Raw genomic sequence first — 14,896 nt, 5'->3', positions numbered from 1 at the left:
AAGGAATGAAACATTTATTAATGTTATGTGCTATGCACTGTGCTAAGCACTTCACAAACATTATCTCATTTAATCCTCACAACAACCCTAAGAGGCTAGTGCTACTGTCATCCCCATTTCACAGATGAGGAAACTGAGACAGAGTAAGTGACTTGCCCAGGGTCACACAGCTGGGCAGTGTCTGAGGCCAGATTTCAACTTGGGTCTTCCTGATTTCAAGCCCAGCAGTCTATCCTCTCTTTATAATCTACTCTGACCATTTTTCTGCCAGAAAAGAATCTCATTCACTCAACAAATGTTTTTGAATATATATTTAGAATATGACTGTTCTAAGCAATAAAGAAGACCTAGTCCTTGTCCTTAAGAAGCTTACAGGCTGAGGAGACAAGACTTAAAAAATCATAGACTTTCTGAGCCAGAAGGAAGCTTAGAGATCATTCAGGCTAACCCTTATCTGACCAAGAATCCCCTCTTCACCATCCCAACAAATGAGCATCCACATGAAATAACTAGAGAAATTTTGTGAGGTAGTCTGTAACAAAATGAGCACAACATACTGAGGTCAGATTATAGTCACCCTCAGGCGAAAACAAAATAAACAGCAAAAAACAGACAACATAAAGTTGAGGTTAGTCTAGAAAAGTTTTTAGGAAAAGCAAAATCTTAGCCTGGGCCTTGACGTAAGAGTAGAATGTAAGATTACTGGACGAGTGAAGGGTGGCATGAGAGCTGGCAGTGAGTGCAAGGAAAGTGTGAGGAGGAGAAGATAACATGAGCATAGAGCATAACATGAGTGTAGAATCTGAGCAGGGACATTTTATGTGCTGGACATATCTGGACTTAATCTAATATCAAATTAATAATAGGGCATTTCTCCTCTAACTCTTTAATTTTTCATCTACATTTAACAAAGGGTAGCTAGGGGTCACAGTCAATAAAGTGCTAGGCCTGAAGTCAGAAAGACATCTTCCTGAGTTCAAATCTGGCTTCAGATACTTACTAGCTGTGTGACCCTGGGTAAGTCACTTCACCCTGTTTGCCTCAGTTCCTCATCTGTAAAATGAGCTGGAGAAGAAAGTGGCAAACCACTTCAGTATCTTTGCCAAGAAAACCCCAAATGGAGTCAGGAAGACTGAAACAACTGAACAACCACCACACATTTAACATAGACCTTCCATCTTCCATCTGTATGCCTTTGCACAAGCATACCTGCCCATACCTGTACCTGGAATGCCCTCTCTCCTCAATTCTGTCTCTTACAATTCCTAGCTTCCTTCAGAGTTCAGCTCAAATGCTGCCTCCTACAAAAGGCTCTTCTGGATCCTGTCAGTTGCTAGTGCCTCCCCACTGAAATCACCTTGAGTTTGTTTTGTATATTCTTTATTGGTAGATGTCAGAATCTGGCAGAATGTAAGACTCTTGCTGTATGAAAATGTTTCTTTTTTTTTTTCTATGCATCCCCAGTACCTGTTTTAGTTGCTGGCACATAGTAGGCATATAATAAATACTTGTTGATTACATGGCATTAATTTCTCAAATTGAAAAATATTTATTTACTTTCTGCCGAAGCGGTTTTTCTCAGCAGATCTTCAGGAAGGATAGTGCTCTGGATGCTGTCTGTTGTCTTCCCAAGAAGACGTGGGAATAACTTTAATATTTCCTCCATCATTCTTCCAAAGCAGTCCCAGATGCTCCATCGTGTCTGAGGTAGGAAGAACAAGTAGAAGAAGGAAGATAAGGTATTTAACTTATTCTCTAGATTGTGCTATTTCAATCGGAAACATCCAAGAAATATTCCATCGTTCCTGATATGATCTTTCTTCTCTGCCCCTTCAGGAGCCTTAATATCTCAGTTACTTGGTTAACAGTGTGAGATATTCTCCAGCTCAGCCATCACCAGTGGTGTACTTAAGGTGACAAGTGTTACCTCAGTGAACGAACTCATAGTCATGGAGAAAGCTAGTGAAAAATGGGCCCAAAATGCTTTACAAAATGGTTTTGTGAAAGTTAAAGCAGATTTAAAAAGAAATGCTGTCTTTGGTTTGGAAAACATTGTAGAAATTTTATTTTACCTTCAAGAAATGTTAGTGACCAGTGTTATAGCCCAAATGTCTCTCCATGGCTTGTTTCCTCATTCCCCTTTCATAGTTCTGAGATAAAACATTTGCATTTAAAATAAAAATAACTAGAAATAATTAGACTCATGTATCATCTGAGAGAACAGCATTTATTGGTCAGTTTTATTACTCCCCAAACATAAAATGAATGGACTAAAATGACTGAAATGTTAAATTTTTTTTAAAAAGGAAATAGCTTCTTTTTTCTAGTTATGATTTGGTCTTAAAAGTTGATCACATACTGTAATTACTATCTAATTAGTCTTCTCTGTGATGTACTAATAGAAGCTGCAGTGTTACCAGGCAAGTTACAGCTACGAATTTTTAGGACTAAATTTTTATACTTCATTAATAATATAGTAACCAATGGTGACATTTGGCCTTTCTGTGGACAGTTGTAAGAAATGGCATTATTACTTCTCAGGGCCAGGCACAGGTAAAATGTGCCATGGGCAGCTTTTCCTCAATATCTCACATTACCATTAGGCATACCCGCCTCCGTTCCAGGTAAATTGTGTCTTAGTGCTGGACATTGACTTTCCAGCGTTCTCAGTTCTATTAGTTACACAGTCCTGCATTCCTGAAACTAAAGCAACTAAATGTATAGGACTTTTCTCTCAATATTATTTCCTCTTCCTCCCCTCTTTTTTCAATCAACTCCCAACAAAATTTACCTATTCTATGTTTCATCACCCTAGGGCCCTCTGGCTACTGTTCACATTGTCAGCAAACAATTTTGATAAATGATTTGGTATTTTTTCAAACCCTCCTTAATGTAATACACACTTTAATGAAGACCTCCAGAGACACAAATCCCCAGCCAAAAAAAGTGGTTGTTGCATTAGGTATTTCAGGTCCAGTAGCAGAGACAAGTGTTGGAGATGTTGTGTCAGAGGGGAAGGTTTGAGGGTGCTGGTAATCTTCCAGTCACACCTCATAGTCAGCCTCGTGGTCAGTCATTCCCGGGATAGGAATTCCAGGGGCCAGCCTTGCTCCTACTGAAGCCATGTAAAGATCCTTTCATCCAGACAAAGCCAGATGTTTCTTTGTCTGTCTGTGATTATGCTTTCATTCAATCAAACTGTCAGCTATAAACAAACAAAACAACTCTCTAGATCTTTTTGTGAAGCCTTTTACCTTGGAAGATAAAGTGTTGAAAATCCCAAAGAAGACTCTTTTTGTATTGATATTTTCATCTCAGTATCCCAAAGAGAATTCTGAGAGATTCCTTCTTTTGATCTTGCACTTGAATCGTCCGATAAAGATGAGAAAGAAAACCTCTGTCAGAATCATCAAGGTTTCATGTAAATTTGCATTTATACTTTAGCAGTTACAAAAAAATAAATAGTTATAAGATGATGGCTAGAATTGGCTTCAAAGCCAGGAAGATCTGGGTTCAAGTGCTGCCTCTGACACATAGTGGCTGTGTGTTCTTTGACAGGTCACTTAACCTCTCAGTGCTCTGACTCCAAAGACTGTATGTTGCAGAGGTGGTGCCTACCTTACTGGTAGAGGGAGTTTCCTCAGCTGGGAATTCCCAAATGAATGAAATTCCACGTCCAGTGCCAATCCCTATCCTTATTTGACTATAGTCTTTTCTGAGAGGTCAGCTTCAGGTATGGAAAGCCATGAAAAGAAGAGATGGAACAGAAGTGTGGTGTCTCTAATGTACTTGGAAAAGTGCTGGATTTGGAATGAAAAGATGTGGGTTCGAATCCTGGCTCCAATACTTATAAACCGTACAGCCTTGGATATGTTTCATAATATCTCTGTGCTTCAGTTTCTTTGTCAATAAAATGGAAAAAAAACAATTCAGCCTATCTGGCACATAAAAGGCAGTAATGCATAGTGGCAGAACACTGGCCCTTTGAGTCAGGGACGCCTGGATTCAAGTCCTGCCACTGACATATAACAGTCATGTGCCCAAAGGAAAGTTATTTAACCTCTCATTGCCCCAGGCAAGTATCTAAGGCTATAGGTTACAGACATGTTGCTGATCTGTGTAGGTGGAGGGGGTTTCTCCATTGAGCAGTTCTCTATACTGATGGGATGGGATGGGATCCCAGGTCTGGCTTAAAACAATTAGAGCAGAACAACAAAACCCTAAGTCATATAGATCTTATAAAGTTCAAAAGGAAAATACTATGTAGAGCATTTCACAGGCCATAAACCATGATATAGATGTCTGCTATGTAGCATAGAGTCTATGCTATGGTTTGTGACTAACATACCTGGATGCCTTGCTGAGATGAACAGAAGAGCTCATTGCTCATTTTAAATTTAGCTCTTTATCATGCAAATGGCTGGCTGATAAGTGTAAGAGAGGTAAATTGCGTTGGTGTGTTTGAAGAAAACATGGACAGTTAATTAACATTCTTGATAGACATGTAAGGCTTGCAATGTATTAATTTTATGTTTTCTATGGATTAACTGTAGAAGTGTGTCACAGAAGTCTGTGAAGTAAAGCCATAGAGGTTTTAATAGATGGCAGCTTTGCTGAATTCTCGTCATGCCAAAAAAGGGAAGGAAAAGCTGTTCCCTCCCCAGCAAAAGTTATGATGCATCAATAGGCCATACTTGTAGGTAGACACTTATTCACAAATATCAGACACATTTTTTTAAGCAGAGAAAGACTAAGAACCATATCAAAGTAGGACACTCAAAAGAATAACATATAATGAGATTAAATTAGTAATGATTGAATGTAATTTTTAAAGTTCTTTATTTCCTATAGAACAACAGTAGGATTTAGAGCTATGAAGGGTCTTAGAGGTCCAGAAAGGTCAACAAAAACTCTAGGTCCCATGGGTGGTCACTAATATGGGAAAAATTTGAACTGTTTTATTCTTACTTGATGTCTAGTATTCTTTCTTTTAGGGCTGTGAGGTGACGCAGTGGGTACATCTCTAGGCCTGAAGTCAGAAAGATCTGAATTCAAGTCCAGCCTCAGACACTTACTAGTTATGTGACCCTGAGCAAGTCACTTAGCCCTTTTTGCCTCAGTTTCCCCATATGTAAAATGTTCTAGAGAAGGAAATGGCAAACCACTGCAGTATTTTTGCCAAGAAAACCTCATAAGAAGTCAAGAAGAGTCAGACATGACTGAAAACAACTAAATAATAACAACAAATTCTTTCTGTCACATATGCACACACGTATGCATACATGCATATGTGTATAGATGTATTATGTATATATATGTTTGGGTGTCTATATATTGTTTAATTATATATATGTATGTATATGTATATATGTGTGTATGTGTACCTATATATCTATATCTTATATAGTGGTCTATATAAGTTTACTCTCCCTCAACAGTTAGGACAATTGTGCTGAAGGGCAGCAGTTCAAAAGCTGCATGAATTAACTCCTCAAGATTTTCTGGGAGTGATAAAGGATACATTGTAAAAAATGCATGTATGTACATATATAAGTATAAATGTGTAGTATGTTTATATATATATAATAACAATGATAATAATACCTTGCATTTATGTAGCACTTTAAGGTTTGCAAAGTATGAAATACGTTACAAATATCATCTTATTTTATCCTCATAACAATTGTTGGAGGTAGGTACTATTATCATTAAATTTTACAGATGAGGAAACTGAGGCAGATAAATGTTAAGTGACTTGCCCAGAGGAAATTCCTTTCCACCCACATATGTGAGGTCTAGGAAAGTGTGCTATGCTCAGTGGTTTTATTTAATGATTTTAGTGAGAAATTCAATTCAATTTTTTGAAAAAAATGTGTGTTATGCACCTTCAATTTGACTGGAACAGAGTGAAATGGAGGGGAGTTATATGATAGAAGACTAGAAAGGTAGGTAGGAGATGAGGAGAAAGTCCTATAGGGGAAATGATTTTTCATATTTTGCAAGATTTGTGGTCTGCTAGAAGTAAGTGCTTCCTCCAGTGATGTGGATCACGCATGACTCATCCAAGCTAGAAATGCTGAGGCCCTGAAGTTAAGTGGTGTGTGTGTGTGTGTGTGTGTGTGTGTGTGTGTGTGTGTGTGTGTGTGTGTGTGTGTGTGTGTGTTAGTGGTGGGAACGGGACAGATGTGAGAGATATGGAGTTAGTTGTGGGGTTTCTTAAATACCAGAACGTGGAATATATCCCCACACATCTTAAGTGAACCTGGGGCCCAATTAGCCAATATGAACAGCTGTGCTGCCCCCATCTCCTTGTGTGCAAAACTCAACCTTTAAGCTGGCACCCCCAGAAGCGTATAGTATGCAAATTTTCCCTTCTTCTATTTCTCTCCAGGAGGGATATAGGTATGAGTGAATCACTGGAACATCAGAAAGGGAACCTCCTTCTTTGTTTCCCAAGTAAATTTTAAAGTGTTTAAATAGCGTTTCAGTCTGGATGAAGTATTTCCCACATTCTACACATCCATAGAGCTCCTTATCTTGTACTAGCTTCTCAGTTTTCAACTTTTTCTTCCTTTTAATCACTCTTACTTTTCTTCAGTTTGTTCTAGCACCTGCTTGGACAGGTTTTCTTTTCCTTTGCAATCCCTTGAACATAAATACTGAGAAACTAAGGGGATGGACAATATGTGGCTTAAGCAGCCTCAGGAGTTGACAAAAGTCACTTGATGTCATGTTGTGTCAGGACATTTAAAAATGAAGAATCATTTGCATTGAAGAATTGGGGTATAATTTAGAATTAGCCAGTGGGAGGATAGCATGAAAGTGACTATGTAGCAGGAATCTATGCTCCCAGGCCCAAGATCACCACCAGAGGTTGAGGACATAAGACCCTTCTAATGAGTCCTAGTTATTTCTGACCTATTCAATGAGTTTAGTGGGAGCTGACTTTTTGTTTGGAACTACTGACTATTCATAACTCTCTCCCCAAAACAGTATGGGTATACCTACCAACAACTTATTAAGAGGACAAAATACAACTCCTGATTACGTTTCAGTGATTGAAGGTGTTCCAAGCTTGGTCTGGAACTGCAACTGAATGCTTTTTACAGAGTGTATTCTAGTGACTGGGAGTTTTCCAAAGTTTATTTGTTTGGCTTGTCCTCCTGGGAGGATGCACCCTAATGGGAGGAACCTTCTCTTTGGCTGATAAATAAAAATGAGCTGATAGACCTGCTCAATCTTTTCCTTGTTTGGAGGACAGATCAGAGCCAAGTAGAATTTGATTTTGGGAGTAAGGAAGCTGACATATGCACAAAGTTTACCTGTGCTCTTTCCAATGCTAGCTTAGGGCAGAAGTATTTAGGAGCCAGTGAAAATGCATGGATTTGGGAGATGGAATGTCTTGTTCAAGAAAAAGCAAGGAAACCAGTGTCACTGTATCATAGAGTGTGTGGAAGGTAGTAAAATATGAGAAGGTAGGCAAACATGGATGAGTTGGGATCTGTATTATTGGAGGGAACACTCATAAAGAGGAGATAGAATAGTACAATAGAATATTAGAGCCAGGGAATTCACTCTAAAAGGAAGCTTGCCAAAAATCCCTTTGTAAATTGAAGAACCATTAAGTGACATGAAACATTACCTCCTAATTTTCTGTTAGTCATATTCAGATATTAGTTTTGTATATTGTTTTCTCAATGTTGGGCATGCCTTTATTGAGAGTTCTTGTTATACCTTCAGTAGCTACTAAGACATTCTGAAATTCCATGTTGGAGAAGGCTACAGAAAATAGACCACTGAATCAAAGGCAGAAAGGAATAATTTTAGCTAGTTATCACTGCTTTCCTCAGCTATAATAAGCAGATCCAAATGGTTTTTGTCTTGTGCAAAGCATTCAGACATGACTTCATGTCACTGCTGTAGCAGATTTATCCATTTACCATGCTCCTGTGTTTACTCTGGTGTGATACAAGGTTATGGAACAACTAGGAAGTCAAAAAAGTACCCCACGTTGACAATTTTTCTTTATATTTCTTGCTATTCTCTTGAGCTCAATTTTTCCCCTCCTGGCTGGTCCAGCTGCAAATACAGATGCTTATTTAGTTACTGACACACAGCATTAATTTGTGACCAACCTGGGGGTGGAAATGGCACTGAATTTTTCAGTTTGGAGGAAAAAAGTGTCTTTTGGGAGAAGGTAGACATTGAAAGTATATCAGGGATTGAGGTGTTTATAAATCAGTCATCTGATCACAATTCCCTGTAATAAAGCAGAGAGTTTTGAGTTCCTAAACATGCAGAGGGCCTCAGGCAGCCAATGACCTAGCACAAATTTTTCTCAGTATAATTGACTATGGTTTGCTCTTTTGGTGAGCTTCTCAAGGATCAAGTTGTTTCCCTTAAATTGATTCCTAGAATATGACAAACCTCTTTCTTTGACTTTGTAATGCTGTATCAATTCCATATTTCACATAAAGGAAATCCCAGGGCCCAACTGTCTCTGTTTGGGCTGTTGACTGTTTATAATTAAGTTTTCACTTTGAAATGCATATTTGTGAGTAGGAGATTACACCTGGATTGAAACTGATATATACATTTGTTATATATTTACATTTTTATGTAAGGAAATGTGTGCTCATTTTAAAAATGTCTCCCCCTTCAAATTAGTGATTCCTTATGTCATAAACTCTCATGAACCTTTCTTCATTGACATTTTCGTTCACTTGAAAGGGACTGGAGAGCTAGAAAGCCCTTCACATGTTTTGACCTTTCAAATTACACATGCAAAACAAATGCTTATCTAGTTTGAGTGATAGAATCCCCATTTGCGTATTGAAGAACAACTCATTTGAACATGCATGGGTATATTTGCCTTTCATTTAAACTGTATGTTTACTATGAAGCTTGCTCTTGGATGTATTATTGCTGGCTTTGACAGAACCATTGGAGAGTTGAAAAATCTGAATCAATAAGGCTACAATTCTGGGAAGGTGACAAGGAAGTCATAACCTAGAAGCATGAAACTGAAATGTTCATCCATCCCAACATCGAGCTGTAACCCTTGCTCAGAGATGACATTGTCCAGCTGTGATAACATAGGTCTCTTGGCTCCCAAACACTCACAAATCTTGTAAAATGTTCCCTAGATCTGCTCAGAATTGCCTCAGGACGGCAGTGCAGTAGAAATTTAATTATCGTTCTCATTTCTAATGCAAATAAAGGGAATTCTTTGAATTGTAAAGTGATCAATTCTTGTTTTCCTTTCATATCCTCTGCCAAGAATAATGATCTTTGGATTTTCAGACAAAACAATAATGGCCAACGGGGAATTAATAGCCGTGATAGGTAAGGATATATCAATCAATCAGCAAGCATTTATTAAAACACTTACTACATATCAGAGACTATGCTAAGCTCTATCTATTAAAAAAAAAAAGAAAGCAAAAATGGCCTCTGACTTCAAGGAGTTTACATTCAAAGCATAAATAGCTGTATACATGATACCTACAGAGTAAATGAAAATCGACTTTAGAGGGGAAGACACTAGCAAATGGAAGAACTAAAACAGAAAGTAACATTTGAGCTGAGTCTTAAAAGGAGCTGGAGATTCAAATAATTTGATTGACCTGACCAAAGAAAATTATATCCTAGGGGATTGAAATCACTGAGAGAGGTGATTGCTAAACCACTGTTACAGAGAATGCAAGCTATACCACAATATTAGAGAAGAGAAAATGTCATAATGGGAATACAATGAAGTCTACAGACTACAGGCCAGTAAGTTTGACTTTCATTCCAATTCAAAATTCTGTAATTAATATGTAATTTAAAAGTTGGTTAGCAAACATCTAGAAAAGGAAGAAGTGATCATCATGAATCAGTATGACTATTATTTCCTTTTTTTTTTTTTATTACTTTTAGGCAGTTAGGATTAAGTGACTTGCCCAGGGTCACACAGCTAGTAAGTGTCAAGTGTTTGGTCTGAGTCCGGATTGGGACTCAGGTCTTCCTGACTTCAGGGCCAGTGCTTTATCCGCTGCACCACCTGGCTGCACCCTATTATTTCCTTTTTTAAGGAAGTAATTTATCTTGTAAAACCTGGGTGTGATAGGACCGTTATTTACCAAGGTTCCTTCTCTACTCTACTACTGAGGCTAGTTTTTCCTGAAAATAAATGTAATCTTCTCTAAGACTCGATCTGCCTAGTGGGCTAAGGTTCAAAGTATACCTCCCTTGACTGTAACTTCCCTGTGGCCTCTAGTTGCATTGTGTGACTTCTTGGTCACATAAGGGCATAAAAAGGCCCACCCAAATGGAATCAAGATCTTTTCAACTTGGCATCTATCCTAAGATCCTGTGACCCACAACACCTTGTTATGTTGATCATTTCAGTACCAAGGCAGGAGTGTCTACCCAAGCTATGGGCTACAGTATCTTTGTTGAATATCTCTTCAGTGCTATAGCTAGTTAGAGGAAGGAAGGGTATGGAAGGAGAGCACACAAATTTGGGAAAGTTTCTTAAGGGGTAAAATAAATAATAAGAGAGGAATAAAAGAACATTCCTTGCTCCAGTGGGAGCCCAGTTTAGATTAGATAACAAGTTTGGAGAGGACCCAGAGCCTTTCAGCAACACCTAAGTAGAGGTGGAGATAGGTGATGAGAACTGGAGATGAAAAGGGCATGAAAGTAGAGGACAAAGAGATGTGAAAGTGTAGCACAGTATAATTGTTGAGCTGGTTAAGTATAGGAATAAGATTAATAAGAGGGGAAAGTAAAGCCAGAGCAGGAGTGTTAAGAGCTAGGGGCGTTGATGTCACAATGAGTACCAAGAACAGGCTGAAGATGAGTAAGGATGAGTAAGAGGAGAGGTGGAATGATAGGAGGTTATGGTTGGACAAAGGAACTTCAACATTCTTAAGCATGGAAACATCTGTAGATAATGGTAAAAATCAATGGTGTGACTTTCCCTGTGTGTGGCTGTGGTAGAATTAAGGGTTAAAAAGAGTTAAACAACTGAGGATCAAGTGTAATTGAGGGGATATCAACATGTATATAGAAGTTCCATAGTATAAGGACAAAAGGTAGGGTGGTGAGAAAGACTATGAAATCCTTGAGAAAGGAAGGAGAATAATTTTGGTGCTGGTGGATGATTGCTACCAGGATCTTGATTAGGTGATCTATCTGGATAAAATGAAATTTAAAGGAAGAGAGGTTGATGAGTGATGGTGGTTTAGCAGCTACAAAGGCTAGAGTACCATTTGACTGCAGCTTCCGTTCTCAAGAGTAATAGGAATGATAGAGGGAAGGTCAGTTATCTTTGTGAGGAAAGTGTAAGGAAAGAAGGTAAACTGGGCTTAGTGTTAATAATTCTTCCTATAGATGAAGTTCTGGTAGCAAAAAGTCGGTATCTGTGCCTTTGGTCTTAGTCTAGGTGAAGTGAGGACCAGTTGTTGGAGGCTCTATCCCTGGAGATGAGGGTTCTGGTTCCTGACCCTAGCTTTGAGAGGGGAATAAGATCTGAGGCATGGATGATGTGTCGGGTCATAAGAGCCTGATACCAGAAGTTGACTTGATCCAGATGGCTTGGCTGCAGCATCTAACACATGTAATGTAATAGTCTCTGTGTTATTTTAGAGATTAAAGCAACTAGCAAAATGTCATCTGTGAACAATGCCATCTATCAATCCCTCTCCAATTTGGAATATGTGCTGGACCTCCTCCATGACAGTGGCAACACCTGGTTTATCACTTTCTTCATATTAATGACCAGAGGATTGTCAAATAAGATTATCTCCCTTACATCTTTCAAGGAATATTATGATTTTGATTCTAAGTAGCAAAGGTGAACTACCTCGTGAAATAGAAATGACATAAAAATACAAATAAATAGCTAGCATTTATATAATGCTTTAAAGTTTGCAAAGCACTTTACAAAAATAATCTCATTCTAACAATCTCCTGGGGAAGAGAAAAACCAAACTGAAGCTGAAAAGAGAGGGCACCAAAGGGGACCCTCCCCTGGGGGATGATGATGATGATGGTGATGATGATGATAATGATAAAGTCAAAACTAAGTAGAGCAGATGGCAAGTGAAGAAATTCCAGGAATTCTGAGTCCTCTATAAAGGGAGTCTATAGGAGGAGTTTTTTGCTCTACCCTTCAGCTCTCCAATCAGAGAGGCAGAAGCAACTGAGAGCACTGATGAGGTGTGAGTACCAAGGCTGAAGCTATCTCCACAATTATGAGTTTCCTGGTAATATCCTGAGAGGGCATGATGATGATGGTCAAGTCAAAAACCAAGAAGAGTAGCTGTTGGCAAATGAAATACATCCATACACTGTTATGTGAATTCATACATAGAAGGGTTTAGAATGAATTACTCTCATGTATAATCTGTATGGATTTTGGTTGCATGCACTATTTGACAACTACTCTAAACCCCAACTTGCAGCCTACTCATTGCTTTATTCATTTGCATCCCCGGTTCAAAGGCAATTAAGAAGTATGTTTTGGTATTTCCTCATAAATTACTTAAATTACAACTTATATCTTATTAATTAAATTACAACTTATATCTTATTAATTAATCAATTAGCTTTAGGTTCCCACTAGTTTGTTAAAAAAAAAACTAAAGAAATCTTTCTCCATAAACTTTACTCATCTTTTTTATCTCGAACCCTTACAAGGCTTGAATGATCTCTTTGTAGTGGCAAAGAACTGGAAATTGCAGGGACCAATTGGGGAATGGCTGAATGAGTTGTGATATATGATTATACTGGAATACTACTTTGCTATAAGAAATTATGAGTTCAGTAATCTTAGAAAAACATGAAAAGACTGGCATGAAATAATGAAGAGAAATGAGCAAAACCAAGAGAACACTGTATACAGTAACAATATCGTTTTAAGAACAACTTAAAGGACTCAAGGCAAGTGACTTATAAGAAGAGAAATAGTTAACTTTTTGTCTGCTAATAGTAGTGGAAAATCTCTCCAACAATTATACCTATCCAAACATAAGATGGACTGATTTTGGAGTTAGTAGATTCCACCTTACTAGGCAACTTTAAGTACAGTCTTCATGACCATTTGTTGCGCCTATTGTAGAGACTTCTTCATCAGATAGTGGTTAGTCTAGATGACCTCTAAGGTCCTTTTCAATTTTGAGATTCTTCAAACTGATGTAGTCATTAATATGCATATATATTATATAAGATACAACACAAAGATATTATATATCTATATATGTGTATATATACACACTTTGAGTCCTATAAGTGTGAACAGATGGTGCTAAAACTAGAAAGAAAACAAAAACAATTAAGAGCGGGAGGATTTAAGTTTGAATGAAAATTGAAATCAGTGAGTTATCAGACTTGGAAATAACACCATACACCCCAAGCTTCTGAAGGGGAGATTGAAGGCCCAAAGAGTGAGGCTAGAGTAGGCTGGGAAGATTTATTCTTGTACCACAGAAAGTAATTTTAAAATGTCTCTGTTCCCAGTATGAATCCACAGTGTTTGAGGTAAACACTTATAAATTGTTTATGGTGGATTACATTGAAATGTTGCCATTGACTGGAAGAAGGAGTACTGAGAAGAAGAAGAAGAAGGAATGTTTATGTACTTTTAGATATGTACATTTAAAATGTCACAGAACTCGCTCATCTCCTAGCTACCACCACACAATTGAAGGCTAATTTGCATATAGTCTGAAATGGAAAATTGGGCAGGAAGAATGCTTCATTTTCCCAGGCAGAAAGCAGAGAATTTAATCAAATGAAAATTCAATATTTTTTCTTTCCTAACAATGAAGTAACATTACTATTTTTAGTGTAGCACCTAGGATACCTCCCCCTGGCATGTAGGGACTTCAGACAGGATTTCCCAGGGTTGAGGTCTCTTGTGAAACTGTATCCACTCAAGGGAAACCATAATACAAGCTTGAACCCTTGAACCCTGAAGTGAATATTTTACTTTTGTTAGTCAGCGAGAACACATAGTTCATTTAACCAGAGCATAGTAAGAAAAGTAACAATAAAACATAAACTGGGGTACAATCTTCCACAAATACTCATACCATCAATGGAAAGCAGAGCATGACCCAAGGAAGATGTGTTGGGGAAATGGTCCCTTGGGAACACATATCACTAGGGCAATTCACACCTCTGATTCAGCAGGGACACTGATGCCTTCTTGTAATGCCATCACCCTGCTTCTCTTGGTCCCACTCCCTGTTGGTATTGTATGTGTGCCAGTCATACAATGGCATATGGAAGTGGTATAGAGTTTCTTCCAGGTATAGCTCCTTGTTGATCTCATGTAGTTTATGCTTAATGGTAGTCCATTGGTCCTGTCCTTAACTTCCACATGTACTTCTTCTGGGAATGAGATTATAGGGCTGCTTTCTGCTTCCAGAGTCCAGCTTCATCTGGAGTCCCTGGCTGAGGTGTTACCTCTTCCACAAAGAGAGGAAGAAGGGGCTCTCATATCTAGTTTGTTTGTTTGTTTTTGGTTTTGTTTTAAGGTCAGAGCTTAAGTAATTTAAGCTCTTTTTTAAAATATTAATTTATTTTTAGTTTTCAACATTCACTTCCATAAGCTTTTGAGTTCTAAATTTTCTCCACCTCCCTCCCCATCTCCCTCCCCCAAGATGGAGTGCAATCTGATTAGGCTCTACATATACATTCCTATTAAACATATTTTCACATTAGTCATGTTGTAAAGAAGAATTAGAACCAATAGGAGAAACCACAAGAAAGAAGAAATAAAACAAAACAAGAAAAAAAAGAGCACATAGTATGCTTCAATCTTCATTCAAATTCCATAGTTCTTTCTCTGGATGTGGATAGCATTTTCCATCATGAGACTTTTGGAGATGTCTTAGATCCTTGC

This window comes from Phascolarctos cinereus, unplaced genomic scaffold (genome assembly GCF_003287225.1).
Source record: "Phascolarctos cinereus isolate Bilbo 61053 unplaced genomic scaffold, phaCin_HiC Scaffold_4;HRSCAF=312, whole genome shotgun sequence".
In the NCBI taxonomy this organism is placed as follows: domain Eukaryota; kingdom Metazoa; phylum Chordata; class Mammalia; order Diprotodontia; family Phascolarctidae; genus Phascolarctos; species Phascolarctos cinereus.
The sequence above is the reverse complement of the archived record's forward strand: the minus strand, read 5'-3'. Positions refer to the sequence as shown.